General features: G+C 43.0%; 1 long non-coding RNA gene across 1 annotated transcript; it reads right to left on the bottom strand.

The window, feature by feature from the left end:
- Positions 1-1,372: 1,372 nt before the first annotated feature.
- Positions 1,373-15,460, bottom strand: LOC122455754. The gene is made up of 3 exons (XR_006274206.1): positions 15,331-15,460; positions 14,466-14,589; positions 1,373-1,509 (listed from the first exon to the last, which is right to left on the bottom strand). It is a non-coding gene; the product is annotated as an uncharacterized LOC122455754 (long non-coding RNA).
- Positions 15,461-18,843: the final 3,383 nt, after the last annotated feature.

Below are 18,843 nucleotides of genomic sequence, written 5' to 3'. Positions count from 1 at the left end.
TTCATCAGATGCATGGAGTGAAAATACAGGAGCAGGTATAAATACATGAAAGGGTGGGGATTGCTTTACCAAGTGTGAGGTCTAATGAGATAAATCCATTAACAGCACGATACCAAGGGAGGAGAAATAACTTTTGAAGTGGTAAGAGAGTGGCCCATTACAGACAGTTGACAAGAAGGTATGAGTAACATTAGGGAGAAATTAGTATTGGGGAAATTAAACTTAGGTTTTGTAATGACCCAACCACTCCCAGTCTCTATTCAGGCCTAATCTGATGGCAAACTGGATACCATCAGATTTAATTTCCCCAATACTATTTTCTCCTTACTGTTACTCATACCTTCTTGTCAACTGTCTGTAATGGGCAACTCTCTTACTACTTCTTACTTACTCCTCCCTTGGTATCCTGCTGTTAATTGATTTATTTCATTAGACTGACCTCACACTTGGTAAAGTAATCCCCAGCCTTTCATGTATTTATATCTGCTCCTGTATTTTCACTCCATGCATCTGATGAAGTGGGTTTTAACCCACGAAAGCTTATGCCCAAATACATTTGTTAGTCTCTAAAGTGCCACAAGGACTCCTCGTTGTTTTAATATAATGGGGACCTGTGGTATCTCAAATGCCACTCAGGGCAAATGTTGGCATAAACTGGCTTTTTAAAGGCAACTGCTGTAGCTAGACTTTAGTCAGCCTGAGGGCTTGTTTACATGGCAATGTTCTACTGGTATAAGCTACAATGTGAATTTAAACTGATACGGTTATCCGCTTCACTGTGCAAAAACTTATTCTGGAATGAGTGGGTTATTTCAGTTTCTTGTGTGTCATTTGGGAAGGGGTTTAAGCTAAACCAAAAAAAGCCACTCTTATTCCAGAAGAAGAGTGTCCGCACAGGGAGTTATACTGGTTTAACTCTTGCAGTTTAATTACACTGGTATAACTGGTAAAACTTCCTGTGTAGACAAGGCCGCCCTTTGCCATTTGATATATTATGTGCAAACAGATTGTTACAGCAGAGCCCAAGCTCTCCGCATCCAGCTACACCAAAAATAAAATGGCCAGCAACAAACCAGACCAGGGAGGTGAAGGCATTCTACGTCACTGTTCTGTTGGGTCGTTTTTAAATCTCCAGCTCTTCTCCCCATTCTCTTGCTCTCTGCTGGTCTGATGCTGTACATGCGGTTCCAGTGGGCTCCTCTTCAGAAACTGAAAGTTTTCCAAATATTGTTCAGAGAACAAGCTAGAAATAAGAGCAGGCATCAATTTTCCAGCATCAAGATTAGAAACATGTGACCAGGTGCCAGTGTAAAGAATCTTCCTTTGATACAAAGCTGGCCACATACCTAGCTTACTGAGACCAAAGGAATGCACACACAGTCAGATTTCTGTTAACGCACATGGGATAAATATTCTGTCCTCCAGCAGCGTGGCATTTGCCAGGAGTTGAAAGTTGTATTAGCCATGCTTCTGTGGGGCGTAGCCTGCCATCTGCAGAAATGGTATGTCCTAGCAACAGACAAAATAATAAGTGTTGTCAACCACTACATTTTTACTTTATTCATTTAAGTGGCACTGTGTGGTACCCTGGAATAAATCGTCATAATGCACTAATTGCACAGCATTTGTATTTAAGATAAATAATTCTGAAATATCCTTTGATGGCCACACATGCAGTAGAGGGGAGGCTACTGGTGGGGACCCTTTGGTGGACACGTGTGAGTTCAGAGCTAACCATTCACAGAAGTTAAATCTGCCAAAGGGCAGCTTTAAATCATGCACCAGAATTTTTTTTTCCTGTTTGTTCACTTTCTGGAAGAGGAAATCTATGCAAGTTTCTCACTTTGGGCATTTCCACCAATTTTTGTGTCTGTTTCCTGATTCCTGTAGAAGAAGTTCAACTGCTTTCCTTCCACAGCTCTATGCTCAACACTGATTTTTTTTTTTTTTTTTTTTTTTTTTTTAAGGAAAACAAAGTTAATTGACATCTTGGAGTTTGTTTTGAACAGAAATAATGGCAATGAGGAGATGCTTTTCAGTTACATCATTTCACAGTCACAAAGGCATTGCCTCTTCTGTCAGCCATCTAAAGTTTGGACAATGATAAAGGCAAGATATAGATTAAAATAAAAAATGCCAGCAACAACCTGAAATCAGCTTTCAAGTTCAAAAAAGGATCCATCTTATGTTCAGTAAATATTATCATATCTTAAGATGGTTCTAGACATTAATTGATCTTTAAATATTCAGGGTAAATAGGCCTAATCCCCTGAGATGGGATATTAGATGGATGGGATCTGAGTTCCCAGGAAAGAATTTTCTGTAGTATCTGGCTGGTGAATCTTGCCCATATGCTCAGGGTTTAGCTGATCGCCAAATTTGGGGTCGGGAAGGAATTTTCCTCCAGGGCAGATTGGAAGAGGCCCTGGAGGTTTTTTTGCCTTCCTCTGTAGCATGGGGCACGGGTCACTTGAGGGAGGATTCTCTACTCCTTGAAGTCTTTAAACCACGATTTGAGGACTTCAATAGCTCAGCCATAGGTGAGGTTTTTCGTAGGAGTGGGTGGGTGAGATTCTGTGGTCTGCGTTGTGCAGGAGGTCGGACTAGATGATCAGAATGGTCCCTTCTGACCTTAGTATCTATAAATCCACACAATAATCAGTATATTTTAACATAGTATTATTATTTATTTGTATTACTGTAGTGCCTAGAAGTTTCAGCTGAGATCATTGTGCTGGGCACTGTAAGAGAGAGTACCTGCCATGAAGGGTGGGAGAGTGGAAATATTATTACCCCCATTGAATGGTTGGGGAACTGAGGCTAAATGACTTGCCCAGGATCACAGAGGGAGTTTGTGGCTGAGCTGGGATTGGAACCCCGGTCTCCTGAGTCTCAGTCCAAAAGATCATCCTTTCCCTCCAGCTAATAATCAATCAATTTGCTGTTACAGCTCCTAGCTCTGCTTTTTTCAGTGAAGTCCTCTCGGTTATAAGGGTAGCCCCCAGGTAGGTCAATGTTGTTGGGAGCTGTCTCTGCTGTGACACTGAATCTCTTCTGTGAATCAGTGATCCTAGATTTATTTGTAGTGGCTGGAGGAAAGATGTATTGGGCACTCCTTTTGAAGCACAGCTGAAATTCTTGTCCTGGTTCTCTCAGGAATGGTCCCTCCTCAGAAAGGCACAGTGTGAGCAAACACACGAGCACCAGATCCAGTATAAGTGCACAGATACATCCCAACCCTTTAAAATATCTTCTTGTCTTACAGGAAGGAAGTGTGGGGGGGGGTGGGGAGGGTTATTTTGTTTTTTTGTGGGTTTAAGAGGAACTCAGTGTTATTCTGTGGCATTCAACCTGAAAGGCATGAGGAATTAAAGAGCAATGAATGGCTGTTAATGGCTCCAGGGAGTCAAGAGTACCACACAAATAGAAGCAAAATTGAAAGATTTATTGAGGGAGGCAAGTCAAAAAGATAATGACAACAAAATCTAGACAGGCAAAAGGCAATACCAACTAATAACTGCAAACAGCACATCCCCAATTGAACATGCACTCCTCGAATCCAAACATTCTGAGGACCTCTCCACAGTACCCTTATGAGCTAAGTGCACCTCATTTAAAGTTGGCAACTCCAGATATGTAAGAACTTATTGCATCTTTTGTAAGTGCTTATAAGTTTCAGGCGCCATTTCACCTCTCTTCTCCTAACATATTAGTGCACAGAATGGCTCCATACCACATGACTCCCCCCAAACACATGCATTTCCAGAATAGCAGAATGTACTTTTTGATTGTTACAAGAGATAACCAAATTCAGTTCCACTGAGGTGAAAATACAACATAGTTTGCACACCAGTGGTAGCAGTATAATGTGCTATAATCACCAGTATAAGCATTGCTTCCCCGAGGAGCATGTTTGATATTAATCCAAAAGGGAGGCAGTGATTAGGGCCCAGGAATGGGAACCAAAGCTCCTGGGTTCTTTTTCCAGCTGTATCACAGACTTACTGCATGACCTAGAAAAAGCCACTTACCTTCTCTCTGCCTCAGTTCCCTATCTATACAATAGGTGTAATAAATACCTCTCTCACAGGGGTAGTGTTAGGTGATGTGAAGTTAAACGATGAGATCTTTGGATGGAAGGTGTCAGAGGAAAAACATCATTGCTGTTGCTGTACTCTTATAATACCAAAAATGTCTTATAGAAGTTAACTTTCTAACCATAATTCTGTATAGGCTATTTGATATAATCAGCCAAGTAAAAAATCTAAGTAGCAGATACAGTATCGCCTCAGAAATTATTGTAGTGCATAGTTCCTTGGATTGGTAACTATCAGTGCTGCTTGCAGACATAACGTGGGCTTGACAAATACAGGGTTTTATTTTTTTTAACAGATTAAACTATCAGTAAATTTGTATGTGCAAACTGCACATTTTGTAATAAATCACTGATGCTTGTCTCAACTGGCAATAACATTTCTACAAGTCAGTCTATTCTCCATGGATGTTTTATTTGCTTCAGGATTAATTATGCAGTAACTGTTTTGTTAATGTATTATTTTACTTTTAAAAAATTAAATACTGCCAATGCTGTTAAGCAATATGTTCATACAAATGGCAGACATTATGGAATAGGTATTTTAGCATATAGGAAACCCTTATGAATTGGTTTTACACAATCTTACACGTTTATTTCCATCTTTGCTGACAGCATAGAATTGAATTTTGGTTTTATGTCCTACATTTCATGCTCCTCCTTCTCCTATTGAATCTAATGGCAAAACTTCCCTTAGCTTCTTTAGGCTCTGAACTGAACCCACTGTGTATCTCAAAGCAGGTTAAGTTTCAGAGTAGCAGCCGTGTTAGTCTGTATCCACAAAAAAAAAAAAAAAAAGGAGGACTTGTGGCACCTTAGAGACTAACAAATAAATTTGTTAGTCTCTAACGCAGGTTAAAAAGCAGTTGGTCCAAGGTAATATAATGCACAATCTGATACAAAAAGAAAAGGGGGGAACCTTTTATAGTGATAATCAAGGTGGGCCATTTCTAGCAGTTGACAAGAACGTCTGAGGAATGGTGAGGGTGGGGATAAACATGGGGAAATAGTTTTACTTTGTGTAATGACCCATTCCCTCCCAGTCTCTATTCAAGCCTAAATTAATTTTATCCAGTTTGCAAATTAATTCCAATTCAGCAGTCTCTCATTGGAGTCTGTTTTTGAAGTTATTTTGTTGAAGTATTGCCACTTTTAGGTCTGTAATCGAGTGACCAGAGAGATTGAAGTATTCTCCAACTGGTTTTTGAATGTTATAATTCTTGATGTCTGATTTGTGTCCATTTATTTTTACATAGAGACTGTCCAGTTTGACCAATGTACATGGCAGAGGGGCATTGCTGGCACATATCACATTGGTAGATGTGCAGGTGAACGAGCCTCTGATAGTCATTACACAAAGTAAAATTATTTCCCCATGTTTACCCCCCCCACCCCACACTGTTCCTCAGACGTTCTTATCAACTGCTGTAAATGGCCCACCTTGATTATCAGTACAAAAGGTTCCCCCCTTTCCCTCCCCCCACTCTCCTGCTGGTAATAGCTCACCTTAAGTGATCACTCTGGTTACAGTGTGTATGGTAACACCCATTGTTTCATGTTCACTGTGTATATAAATCTCCTCACTGTATTTTCCACTGAATGCATCCGATGAAGTGAGCTGTAGTTCACAAAAGCTTATGCTCAAATAAATTTGTTAGTCTCTAAGGTGCCACAAGTCCTCCTTTTCTTTTTGCGAATACAGACTAACACGGCTGCTACTCTGAAATCTGATACAGTACGTTAGACTTTCAGTGGCTTAGCGCCCACAGAACATTATCTTAATTCAAAAGGAGTACTTGCGAATACAGACTAACAGGGCTGCTACTCTGAAACCTATCTTAATTCAGTAGCTATTGTTAAGCTTACAGAGCTTGCAGGACACTGCTTCTGGCTTTCCACTTTGACTTCCACCTGTTTTAACCCTTTCTGTCTCCTCTACTGCCATGGCCCTCTCTAGGCACTAGCAATGATGAGAGCAGGCCCAGGGAGTCTAGGCATTGTTTTCTTCGCATTAAACAGCCCCTCAGCTGTTGTGATGTCAAGTTGGCTTTAGCACTATGACAGAAAAGAGGAAAATGCCTTAAGAGATATTGCCAGGGTTTTGCTAACACATAGACCCAGATGTTTTTTTTTTTATTAGGCCAAATCCTGATCCCATTGAAGTCGCTGGGAGTTTTGCCATTGACTCAGTGGCTCAGGATTTGGCCTGTTGGAGGAAAACACAGCATTCCATAGTTTGCCAACTCTCTTGATTTTATCGTGTGTCTTGCAATATTCAATGTTTTTACTTGTAGTCCAACAAGTGATTACTTGAGACTATCAGCTCTCTCTCTCTCTCTCTTTTTTTTTTTTTAAAAGCAAGTTTCTAGCCCTTAGGGTAGCAGAGAAAAGTTTGTGCACAGAAGGCTCAGAAACCAGCAGGCAAAGAAATGTGGTTCTAATCCATGACTATGTCTCCTTGGTGCTACAATAATACAAATAATTATTAATTATAATAAAATGAAACCCCAATTGTTTTTAAATCCCCACGAGTGTTAAGCCAACCTCCTGATTCTAGGGAGCCCAGGATTTTTGAACATTTCTGGTTAGTTGTATGGCCACATAGGACAAGTTCCTAGGGGTGCTCTAACTTAACTTCTAGCTTCAAGGGCACCTTATGGACCATCCATGAGCCTGGAATAGCCGGAGTGCAGAGTGCTCCAGCCATGCCCCAGCCCTCCATGTTCTTGGCACGCCCTCTACGTGGGCCTGCAAGGGGGGAGTAGTAGGGAGCTGTTGTGGCAGCTCTGTGCTGTTTTCCAGGAGCTACTTCTTGGCCCCTTAAACCACAGGAACAGTGTAAAGGAGCTGGCATGCAATAGTGACTCAGTCCCCTTTACACAGGTAGATGGCCAACTTGCAATTATTCACAAATGAAAATATAATAAGGCTGATTATCCCTTTACAGCTAGGTCATGGTGAGCATCTGTGCTCCTTTTGCTCTGAAAAAAGAAAAGGAGTACTTGTGGCACCTTAGAGACTAACAAATTTATTAGAGCATAGGCTTTTGTGTAATGAGTGATCAGGTAAGGTGAGCTATTACCAGCAGGAGAGCGGGGGGGGCGGGCGGACCTTTTATAGTGATAATCAAGGTGGGCCATTTCCAGCAGTTGCTCTGAAAGAGACTTGCTTATGGCAAATGCAACATGAGTCTGGCTTTTCTTGCTGCTATTGCCCACATGATTTTTCTGATGGTGTACACAGGGGCATCGCATCACAGAGATGGGAAGACTCCCAACCTGTCTTCTCAGCCTTTTGTGTAAGAACAAATATAATCATTCACAGTCTCCATTGTGGGACAGACTGCATAGGAACTAACTCCAGTAAATCTGGACCTTTCTCATCTCTAACAACTATAAACCTATGACCAGAGAGCCTTCCACACACTAGTGCATGCCATGCTGCCTTTATACTTAAAAGTGTGATGGGGGGGGGGGGGGGAAGGGGGAAAGTCCTAGCAAGCCCCTAGTGGTCTCAAAATATAGAGACTGGGGATGTTGTTCGATTGGTGCACATTATAAGCGTTTGTTAGGCATTGTTGCTATGCAGAGGTAATGGAAAACAGTGGGAGGATCTGGGATACTATTGCTTCATGTTATGAAGTAATGGAGAGAGAACTAATGTTCTTAGACACTCTTAATCTGATGTCCAGTGGCTAAACTCCACCTTCATTTAAGTCATGCATAGTAATAATAAAAAACTAAAACACAGGGCAACTAAGAGCTGTGCACAAGGTCACACAAGAATAAACTCAGATCTCCTTACTCCCCATCCTGTGTTTATACCAGAAGACCATCCATCATCCCCTTAACTTCTCTCTCTCAATTGCTGTGTTTCCCCTAGTCTGTTCCTTCACTGCTTCTGTGGCCATATACCACTCATTCTATTGGCGTAAGGTGCCCTCCGCTCCAGCAGTTTTGTAAAGGTCTGAGAAGCTCTGACAATTCCTTGCAGTGAAGAATGAGACCTTAGTGTCCAGGGGGGTTGTTGTGTGGAAGCGGAGGTCCACTTTCAGCTGCCGCTCAGTGGAAGTACTCAGCCTTTGGTCAAGTGCCCCCACTGTGCATAGATAACTTGTATTGATGAACAATAATAGTCCATTCAAAAACAGTAACAGTGCCTGCAACTTTCCTCACATGATCCCCTTGCATTCCATTCGATTTTGATTTATACACAGGATGCAATAAAAGAGCACATATTCCCTGCTGTAAGCACTCCTGATCATTCCATAAGCATGCCAATTATGATATAGACAGACAGTGCCTCTCTCCCTCTTTTCAGCCAATAATCAAAGTATCAACAGCTGATTATGGCCCAGCAGAAACAGCTGTATTAGCACATACTTTCTGGGGGATGAATGAAATTGCTGGAGCATGGGCACCACAGGCCCATATAACTCACCACTCCTGTGCACACCAGCTCTGCACTGCTGAGGCCTCACCTTTGCCCTTTCTGGGAGCACAAACATTGATTGTGTCTTGGCCTTTGCAGGAACACAAAGGGGGACATCGGGAGGCCAACTGCACCCTCTCCTTCCCTTGCATGCATTCACCAGTCCTTTGGGACTGGGAGTAACCTGAATATTATTGTGATTTTGGGTGTAAGCGACCATCTATCTCAAAGGCAAATTTGCCTGTGTGGCAAGAGAGACTGGAGTACCCCAGGGGCCTGTCTGTGACACCATGGTTAGGCTGTTACAGTGCTTGAGGAGTTCACACTTAAAACTTGGTTGGTGAAATCTAAGTATAGAACTCACAACCAGTTTGCGCTTTGTGCCCTGCTTCTTCACAGGCTGCCCTGGAGTTGGTATTCATACTCATGAGCTGCTCCAGACAGCCTGACATTTGCATTTCAGTGAATCGCCAATGAATGACCTTATGGGGTTTCTCACTCCAACCAGAGTGAGGCAGCAGTTGAGTTCCATTCAGGATATTCTAATAGATATAATAATTGATAAAATTTAAATGGTTCAGAACACAGGAACACTGCTCTGGATTCAATAAGTCAGTCTCCACAGAACAAGGACATTTCCTCTGCTAGAAAGTTTTAGCTGATTAGGGAGGAGGCTTAGAAAGTTGTGATCATCTGTAAAACTTTAGCCAGTTTTAACTTTGGGGCAAGTTGGCTATAATGTGCTGAATTCATCCCTAGGGCAACTCCATCAAATACAGAGGAGCTACAACAAGGATGGATTTGACTGATTGCCTTTACACTTGTCCTCTTTAATTTCCATTTTTAATATACACCAAGCTGTGCTGAACTATCAGTAAAGGAAGTAGGAAAGCAATTCTATGGAATGAAAGGAATATGGATGCTCCACAACGAAACTACGAATTCTACCATCAATGTATGCTATTTGGAGGGCCTGACAACAGTGAAGGTTGCACTTCTACAAACATACAATATACAGAGATTGTAACTGTAAGCCAGTAGGATACTGCTTCCACCAGGCAGCACAATCAATCACACTGCCAGAAGTGGAAATACCTAATATAGTTTGTTTTAGCATGGAATGGCCTAATTCATCTGTGTGATTCTATTGGCTCTGTGGTTTTACACTAGAGATTTGTTTGCCCTTATAAATCTACAAGTTCTGAACAAAACTAACCTGTCGGCTGGGCCTGTAGTATCAAATACAGGTTATGTATGGCAGGTAAACCCAGTTTGGATTTTACATAGTTTTCCCTAGAAGAAGGGATCTATTTGCATGTCAAAAGAGGAGCTAAAATCTCACACATCCCTTCCATCTGACTCTGAGATCACCTTAAAACAAATTCAGAAACCACGCTGGGCCAGATGTCAAGGTGATGGAAGTTCCATCCCAGTAAGGGATGTGAACCACTGTAACTAACAAGCCAAATGGGTGGGAGGGTGAGTTTCTAGCAGGCAAAGCAGCCAACAGGAGGGTGTAAAAGTGCAAGGATGGGTTGGCCTGCTCTTCACCTCAGACTTTAACACTCTGGTTGGTTGCCTGTCAAGCGACCAGCCCCCCTCTGCTCCCTTGGGGCATGCTACACCCACTCACCATCCTGTGACATACACTAACTTTTAAATTGCTTCTGAACTGGATCTGCTTGTCTAAGCCTGCTCATGATCCCGCAACCTGAGGATACAGTCAGCCCTGGCTCGCTCCTTATGTACTCCCTTTCAGGAGTTACCATGTACAGTTACCTTGAAAGGAGAAGAGTTTAAATGCAGAGTCGTGTGTAGTGATCAGAGCAACAGACTGGGTTTCAGGACTCCTGAGTTCAATTCCTAGGCCTCTTGTCCACTTACCCTCCTTGTGCTCCATTTACTCCTCGATAAAGTAAAAATACTGACTTGTGAAGATTGTGTACAAAAGGTGCTAGAGAAGGACAGAGTTATAGCTGTGAGCTCTCAGGGGTAAACATTTAGGTTCATTTGGCTGGTGAGTGGGAAACAGCTCAGCTCAGTCACTCTCTAGTTCAGAGATCTTTTTGCATTATTTTCAAACTTATCAGGAGTGACTTGAATTGTGAATTAACTTTGGTGAGGCAATTGGCAGCCTGCTGCAGTGTACAATGCCTGCTGAATCTACACTTCCTGGCATACACGTGCAAAAGGAGAAGGTATGCTGTGAAAGAGTAGAGGAGCCACTCCCAAGCTAAAGCTGCACTGAGGGCCAACAGGACTGTTCCTTGACGTGGGCTGCAAGCCCAAATCCCATATTTGCGGTCCCCCCTCACCCACCAACCTGAAAAGGAGACTTGCTTGGAATGGAGAAAGTAAAAGGGAAGGGAAGGGGTCTGACTATTAATAATTGGGACTGGGACCCTTTTAGATATAGCCTGAACCTGTACTTTAGCCAGGCTTGCTGGGCTGGTGAGCACAGGATGGCAGGTAAGAGTTTAGCTCCTTTTGCACCTAAACTTGCAACAACAAAAATCTTGGCATCACAAATAGTAGCATTGAGCTCATGTTCCAGGCAGGGGCAGCCAGACTTGGACCTGTGGTCAGTGCACAACTGTAACTGGACACCCACCCAGTGCAGTTAGCCTAAAAAGTAGGGGGAATGATATGGTGTTGTATGCATCTAGGGGGACGGCCGGGAGCAGAAGGGGGTCACACCCCAAGGTAGGAAAACAACAGCATAAGAACATAAGGCCCTACTGAGTCGCACCAAAAGTCCATCTAGCCCAGTATCTTCCAACAGTGGCCAATGCCAGGTACCCCAGAGGGAACGAACAGAACAGGTAATCACCAAGTGATCCATCCCCTGTCGCCCATTCCCAGCTTCAGGCAAACAAAGGCTATGGAGCAACAGCACTTGTGATAAAATCTAAGCTTGTACTTACCCTCCAACCCGCATCAGTTGTATTGATATAAACAGGCTAACCATAGAACTATACGAGTGGACTTCTAAAAAACTATTTACAGTGCTTTAAACATGTTCAAGGAGAACAAATATACAGCACATTCACAGCCAGGCTCACAGTCTCGGAATAGGGCCTTTTAATTAATAGCCTTCCAATTAATTCAATCACTAGTAAATTTGAGCATAATCTCTACTGGAACCAAACTATTTTTAGTACAGAGAACTTCCCTTTAATTTTGATTAGTTTAATCCCTTCACTGTAAGTAAATCCATCCCTAACTATTGAAATTGTCATTTTTCTAGAAAGCAGCAGCTAAGATTCTGAATGAGAGAGAATCAAACTGGCCTAAGACAATCCCACAACAGTAAAATGAACACAGCTCTTAGCTGTACTTTTTTGGACACTGCTATTGACATTATTTTAAGATGCTACTGTGTGCTTTGCAAACTGGTACGCCCCGTGTGGTAACATAAACGTCTTAACTACTTGCTCCAATGAAAGGAGCCAACTGTAATGAAATAAGACAGTATCATAGTACCATTTAGTGAAATGTTTGAAAATGTCTCCAAACATCTAGAGTAACTGGGGAATCCTGACAAGCAGGTGAATTTGGTTATTGCATGATTAGATTGCTGTTTGTAACAATGAAAACTCTCCTGCTTTCCTAGCTATCTATCCTCTCTCTTCCCAGGCCCACTGCCAAGATCACTGCCTCGAGGACAATATATTTTGAATACAGTAAACTGAGTGACCAGTAGCAGTAACACTTTTTAAAAGCAGCTGGTTTTCAGTACGATTCCAGTTCCTTTTAGCTCTTGGCTGTTGTTTCTCTGCACAAAACTGTTTCTTTCTAGTCTTTTTCAGATGAAAACCGCGGCACACACCAACCCAGAACATCCTTAATTCTTATTTAAATACATTTGTCCCAACTCACTAGATTATGGCAGTTCCAGTAGTATTCTACTCATTCAAACTAGTTTTAGGGCAAATAAGTCAGTGGCAAACTGTGGAAGGGCTGGTTTGAGGCAACATAAAGGGTAACATCAGTAACAGATTCAGATGTAGAAAAAGGTCAAAGTCATTGCCGCCAAAGTTCGTTTAACTCACATTGTTTGATAAATACAGCGCACCTTGATTTCATATAGCATTCAGCACAAGCCGTATGTCCAAATGCTTTACAGAATTAAACTTCACCTGCATAGTACACAGTGGAGAATTTTTTTTAACCTTCTCTTTAGAGCAAAGCCATCAATTATCTTCAAAAACAATCAATACCAAAAACCTACCCCAAAAGGGAGAGAGTGTCAGAATCTATGGAGTTCACTAGGGACCTTGCTCTTGGTTTTTATGTGGAAGGCAGCAGCTCGATCTACGTGTTTATCTTAATCAGAACACCTTTCCCCCAATCAGCCCAGCAGCTTGAAGGGGCGCGACTTGTTAACACCCGGGAAACAGCTGAGAATTTTTTTAGGCCATTGCTCCAAGAGAACCAGAAAACAAGGGAGGAAGGAGACAGATCGGTCCATTTACCAGACTATTGAATCTAGGAGATTGTACTTCAACGTATTACTCAGTGACTGAGACTGCTCATTCTCTTTTGTTCTAATGAACTGTTTGGCCCTGTAGTGCCCCAAAAAAAAAGTTCTTATCTGCTACCTTACTAAGAGGGATCATAATGGTGTTGTTCCTGGGATGCTAAGAATGCATTGAAAAAAAAAAACAAACTATTTCCTACATCTTAGTAAATAGAGGCCTGATAGCAAAGAATAACCAGTCTGGTTTCTAAAAGCAGATGTTGTCCTCTTTTCCCCACCCCCTCTTTACTTCCATCCTTTAAAGCTGCATCTTGAAAGATTATTCCAAGAGCAACACAGTAATGAAAACAAATGGACCCTAACTCCCTCAATTGATTAAAGCAGTTGCTCACACTACAGTAACTATGGTTTCTCAAGAGGTTGTAGTTAGTGTGGATCTCACTGGAGGTGAGCATGTGCCTCATGTAAGTGAGATTTTTTTTTTTATAGTGACCTTGGTTGCTGAAGCCAAACATGCAGCCTGTGCCTCTTTGTGCACCATGTGAGGGCCAAGGGCACAGAGGGTGGAGCGGCCGTGGCCCTCCCTTAGTTCCTTTGCAATTAGAAATCCAAGGTAGGTGAAGACTCCAAAAAGTAGGAATGGAGAGTAGGTCATGGGACTCGCACTGACATCATCTCAAAGAACCACCCTAGAGTAACTGGGGTTAACCATTCTTTCTTCAGGACTGTGTCAGCGTGGATCCCACTATAGATAACTGGCAGATCTCATTCCCACCATCCTGAGGAGATGCTGAGTTTCATTTGCAACAGTCCAAATGTGATTGCAGTACTGCTCCTCCAAACTTAGTATCTGGCCTTATGGCTAAGTCCAAAGCATAGCATGTGGCAAAGGACAGGGATTAGCGAGATCTGCAATGTGATGAGGTGGATATTGGCAGCTATTGAAGTAGGCGGAAGAATTGCTTGCACTGTGTGGGGTGAGCCTTGATGTTTGGTGGGAAGGTACAAAGATGCACTGCGTGATCCATTTTGAGATTGTGTGAGGCGACATCAGGGCATTAAAGGTCAAACTATAGCCAAAGAGATGGAGTAGTAGTTTGAATGGTTTTGTTCTGTTAACGTAATAAAGCAAAGTCCTGGCTACATCAAATGCAATTTCCTTTTTCCTAGAGCAGTGTTGGTCAACCTGCAGCCTGTCAGGGTAATCTGCTGGTGGCCACCAGACTGTTCGTTTACATTTGCATGGCTGCCCACAGCTCCCAGTAGCTATGCTTTGCCATTTCCAGCAAATGGCCTCCCTCCCCACCCCCCTATGGGGGCAGGCCTGGGCTCCTAGGGAGGTGCCCCTATTTGGGGACCACTGGTTTAGGGCCTTTCAAAAAGGGGTCCCTTTCTGCATGTTTGCAGGAGATTGCTAGATTCATTGAAAAGTTATGGAGAGCCTGGGATTAGCCCATGTACCTCTTTCCTGCAGAGGTGGATAGTACAGGGCCTTGCAAGTTTTGCACTTGCTCTTGAAGAGTCCTTTATCAGCAAAATCAGTCCAGTTGGCAGGAGTCAGTTTACTTCCGTTGAGGTGTCCGAGCTGCTGCGTACAAGATAAAAAAGTGTCTTGCTGGGTGTTCAACAACCACAACATCAGAACACACACTAGACTTTTAATTTACAAATAGGGTTGCCAACTGTCTCATCGCACAAACACCCACACCTTGCCCCAGCCCCTTCTCTGCCCCTTTCCTGAAGCCCTACCCCTACTCACTCCATCCCCCCCCCTCTGTCGCTCGCTCTCCCCCACCCTCACTCACTTTCACCAGGTTGGGGCAGGAGTGCAGGCTCTGAGCTGGGGCCAAGGGGTTCAGGGCTGGAGCAGAGGATTGGGATGCATGAGGGGGTGCAGCCCCCTGCAAGGCAGGGCTTACTTCAGGCGGCTCCCACAAGCAACCAGCATGTCCGGCTCCTAGGCAGCTCTGCCCGCTGCCCCTGCCTGCAAGCGCTGTCCCTGCTGTTCCATTGGCCGGGGTTCCCGGGTGGGGTGGGGGTAGTGTGCAAAGACTCCCTGGCCACTGCTGCACCTAGGAGCCAGAGAGATGTGCTGTTCATTTCCGGGAGCCATGCGGAGCCACGGCAGGTAGGGAGCCTGCCTTAGCCCTGCTGCACTGCCCACCAGACTTTTAGCGGCCTATTAAAATCACCCGGCTGGCTTTCATTAGCTGCCGGGAGATTGAGGCCGATTCTGGGAACCAACCCTATTTACAAAAGTGGTGGTAATCCTAACTGTCCTCTATAGCTGCAAGATTTGGGGGAACTCAGAAAATACCTGACAAACCTCAAACACCAGCACTTTCTCTGGAAGATCCTCAACATAAAGTGGAAGGATCACCATACTGTCGTCAGAGGCCAACACCTTCACCGTTGGGGCCCTGATTATCCTGTACCAGCTGAGGTGGAGCAGGCACTGTGTGTGCATGCCTGATGCACATCTACAACACCACTTGCTGTACACCCAACTCACTAAAGGAGAAAGGAAAGAAACACTTCTAAGACACCCTCAAGACAAACATCAAGAGATGTGGCATGGATACTACACACTGGGAGACTAGCCCAGGACAGGGCTTACTGGTGAAGACTTGTCAGAGAAGAAACCACCACTTTTGAGGAAAATTGCTTTGCCCTGCTTGTAGAAAAATGCCAGAAAAGAAAAGATAGACACTCATGCAGTAATTGTGGCCCAATCCTGCCTTCTAACATCACCTGCAACATGTTAGGCAACGAATTTGCAGCTCAAGGATTGGACTCCTCTGTAACCAAAGGACCTATAAAAAAACCCCACCTGTGGAAGATGATATCCTCGACCCTGAGATATTGCCACCACCAACAACAAGATAAAAATGTAGGTTTGGAGAAGATAATTTCAGATGGTGTGAGGTTTCTGTTTTTAAGGGGGTTGGGGGGAATATCAAAATCCTACAAGTGAGTAGGACCTTTGAATACAGTGCCCTACAGCAACACCCTACATCACATGCTACTTCTGAACTACACACTGGAGATCAAACACCATTTTGCTGCAGGCCTACCACTTGGTTTGGAGGGAGAGCTCCTGACATTTTGGGGGGGGTGTTAAAGTCTCCCCACTTGAGATATGCTATTAACATTGAGTTAAAATAGATCATTTTAAACCATTCTTTAGAGACTCCAAGGTGAGAACCTCAAAAATTCAAGGCAAAAAGCACCCTGTCTCCTTGAAACATTAAGCTGTTAAACAAATGTGATGGGGTGTTCACCCCACACTAGCCTAGGAGGTGTTAATGAGGCTGAATATGGGATAGTTAATCAGATAGACCACTTAATTCCCCTCAGCTGTGGCCTAAGTAACCCCTGACCAATGGAGCCCAGCTGAGAAGCAACAGGCAGGGCTAGGATAAAGCCAGAAACAGAGGGCTGTATCCCCTCTCTGGACATTAGAGAAGGAAGGAAGGAAATTGAGAAGGAAAGGGTATAGGAAAAGGCTCAGGGGAATAGCAGTAAGGTTTAAGATGGTGCAGACCTTGGCCACTGATTAGAGGATCCCAGAGCTGGAACTTGGAGTAGAGGGCAGGCCTGGGTTCCCCTACCAGCCACCGGGGAAGTGTTCACTGCCCAGCCAGAGCATGAGGAGGCTGCCCGAGTTAGTTTACATGGAGAAACTTTGCTACCCTGGAAAGGAGAAAAGCACACACTGACTTGGCCAAAGGGCCAAGTCATGAAGCAGGAGCACCCCAAACTGCAGAGAGAAAAAAACAGTAGGTGTGCAAACGAGTGACAGAAGGGGGCTTTGGACCTGGAAAATGCTAATTGCCAGAAGAGGCACCTTGTTACAAAAGTATGTACTCTGTTACAGACAGAAAAAAAGGCTTTTTTGGTGGTTGCCAGAAATGAAGTGGCAAAAGTGAATATCCTCCCAGTCTAAAAGGCCTTTCTCGAGACACAGGTGGAATATTTTTAAGACAAATGAGAAATGCAACACTACTATTGACATTGGCTGTCTAGTGATCCTAAAAAACCGAGCTTTTCTTAAAATAACCTTACCAAATAGCTCTAAGGCAATATTGTTTTGCTTGTACTCTAAAGGCAAAGTAATCAAAGGCTGTAAAAGCTTAGTTAAGAGAAGCAATTCAGCTGTACTATCCATTTCGGATAGTAACTTCATAAAAGGATTATGCAACTTTAATACAAAATTACTTCTTTATGGAGTTGCCAGGAAGAGTGTAGGTGGATGATATTCCTTCAGGGAAAAGAAGATCCCTCATCTCTGCCTTTGCATGATAAATGGATTGGTGGTTGGCTCTACAAGAAGTTAACAATTTGCATCTGCAAACTAGTTAACATGAAGCAGATGATTCCATCCTATCTACAAAAAAAAAAAAAAAAAAAAAACGTTTCCCAATCCTGCAGTGAAATTGGCTCAAATAAACCTACACAGAGCCCCATACGCTTAATTAAGGCTCTGAGGGCAAAGGAGTCTGCCCACACAGCTCTCACTGTGGGTCTGAGACCTTAGATTTTCTGAAAAATATTTAAATGCGAGATATGCTGGTTAGTGCTTACAAACACATTTCAGTTTAGTCAGTGACCAACTCTTCTCCCTTCAATGTTTCTACACTACTCAGCAGGAGGATTCATTTGCCTTATGCATAGTAAGACTAGATTTCCCCAGTGAAGTCTGTACCAACTATTGACACTTTCACATCCAACTATCTTACATACAAATAGTGTAGGAAAGCTTGTTTAAACATACAGAATGCAGACAGGAAATGACATTTAAGCACAGGCTTTTGTCCATGATCCCACATTTAAAATTCAGTATTCGCATGAGAAACAGTGAGGTACCCCCCTCCCCCGACACACAAGTCACCAAATCAGAAAAGGGGTAACAGAATAAAGATGATCCGCTTATTAGAATGGGGCTTAATCTACTTGATAGTGATTAGGGCAGCATCCAGTTAAGATTAACCACCAACCAGCCACATCTGGATTGGCCTATGTATAACTATATATTCTGAGACAGTATCCAGAAGGCTGCTTAATCAATCAGACTTACCCTGACATTCGGGTATTTTGATTAGTGGACTTTTTCCTCAACTACTACAGCTGACCCTGACCATTCTGAGAAGTATGGATGATAATACAGAAAATAAGGTACTCCGCATATGTAATACACTATATTTGTTTTCCTTACACCTTTTGGATTTCGATAGTTGGGGCTGGATTAACAGTTTGGGTATCTTTTCCTTAATAGCTTTAGAGTACCAATGATTCAAAATTGGTTCATAACTGGATGTGTATATGCTGGTCGCTCAGATGCAATTTATTCTAAAGTGTATTTCAAAGGAAGATTGACATGTCTAGTTTTAAAAGGAAGTGGTTTTACATACAGCTAGTTGTGTGAAACAAATCAGAGTATCTGAGACTAGGCCTGTCAGGACCACAAGATAACATTCATCATCAAACAAGTGGACAGTATCTTAACACAGTTTTAGTGAGCAGTAGAGACCTCCAAAGAGTGGAGAACAGCCAGACCATTTTTAAAAAAAATGCTGTAACAAAATTGAATAGTTGTGCATTTGTTTTATGAAGATTACATTCTACAAAGGCCAGCATTTTATGACTCCCCACTACTAACAACAGAAATCTTGAATACAATCACTTGTACAGATAGATTAGTCAGCTCCCCCACCAACCCCAGAATCAATAGCTGTGTTCTCAGCTATAAGAAAGCATGCAGAAGCTTTATTGTTTTGCTACCTCTTGTGCAGATTTCTAAGTCATAGTACCAATAAACGCATGGTATAATGAAATTGGG

Source organism: Dermochelys coriacea, chromosome 9 (genome assembly GCF_009764565.3).
Source record: "Dermochelys coriacea isolate rDerCor1 chromosome 9, rDerCor1.pri.v4, whole genome shotgun sequence".
Lineage (NCBI taxonomy): Eukaryota > Metazoa > Chordata > Testudines > Dermochelyidae > Dermochelys > Dermochelys coriacea.
This window is presented reverse-complemented; position numbering and strand designations above follow the sequence as displayed.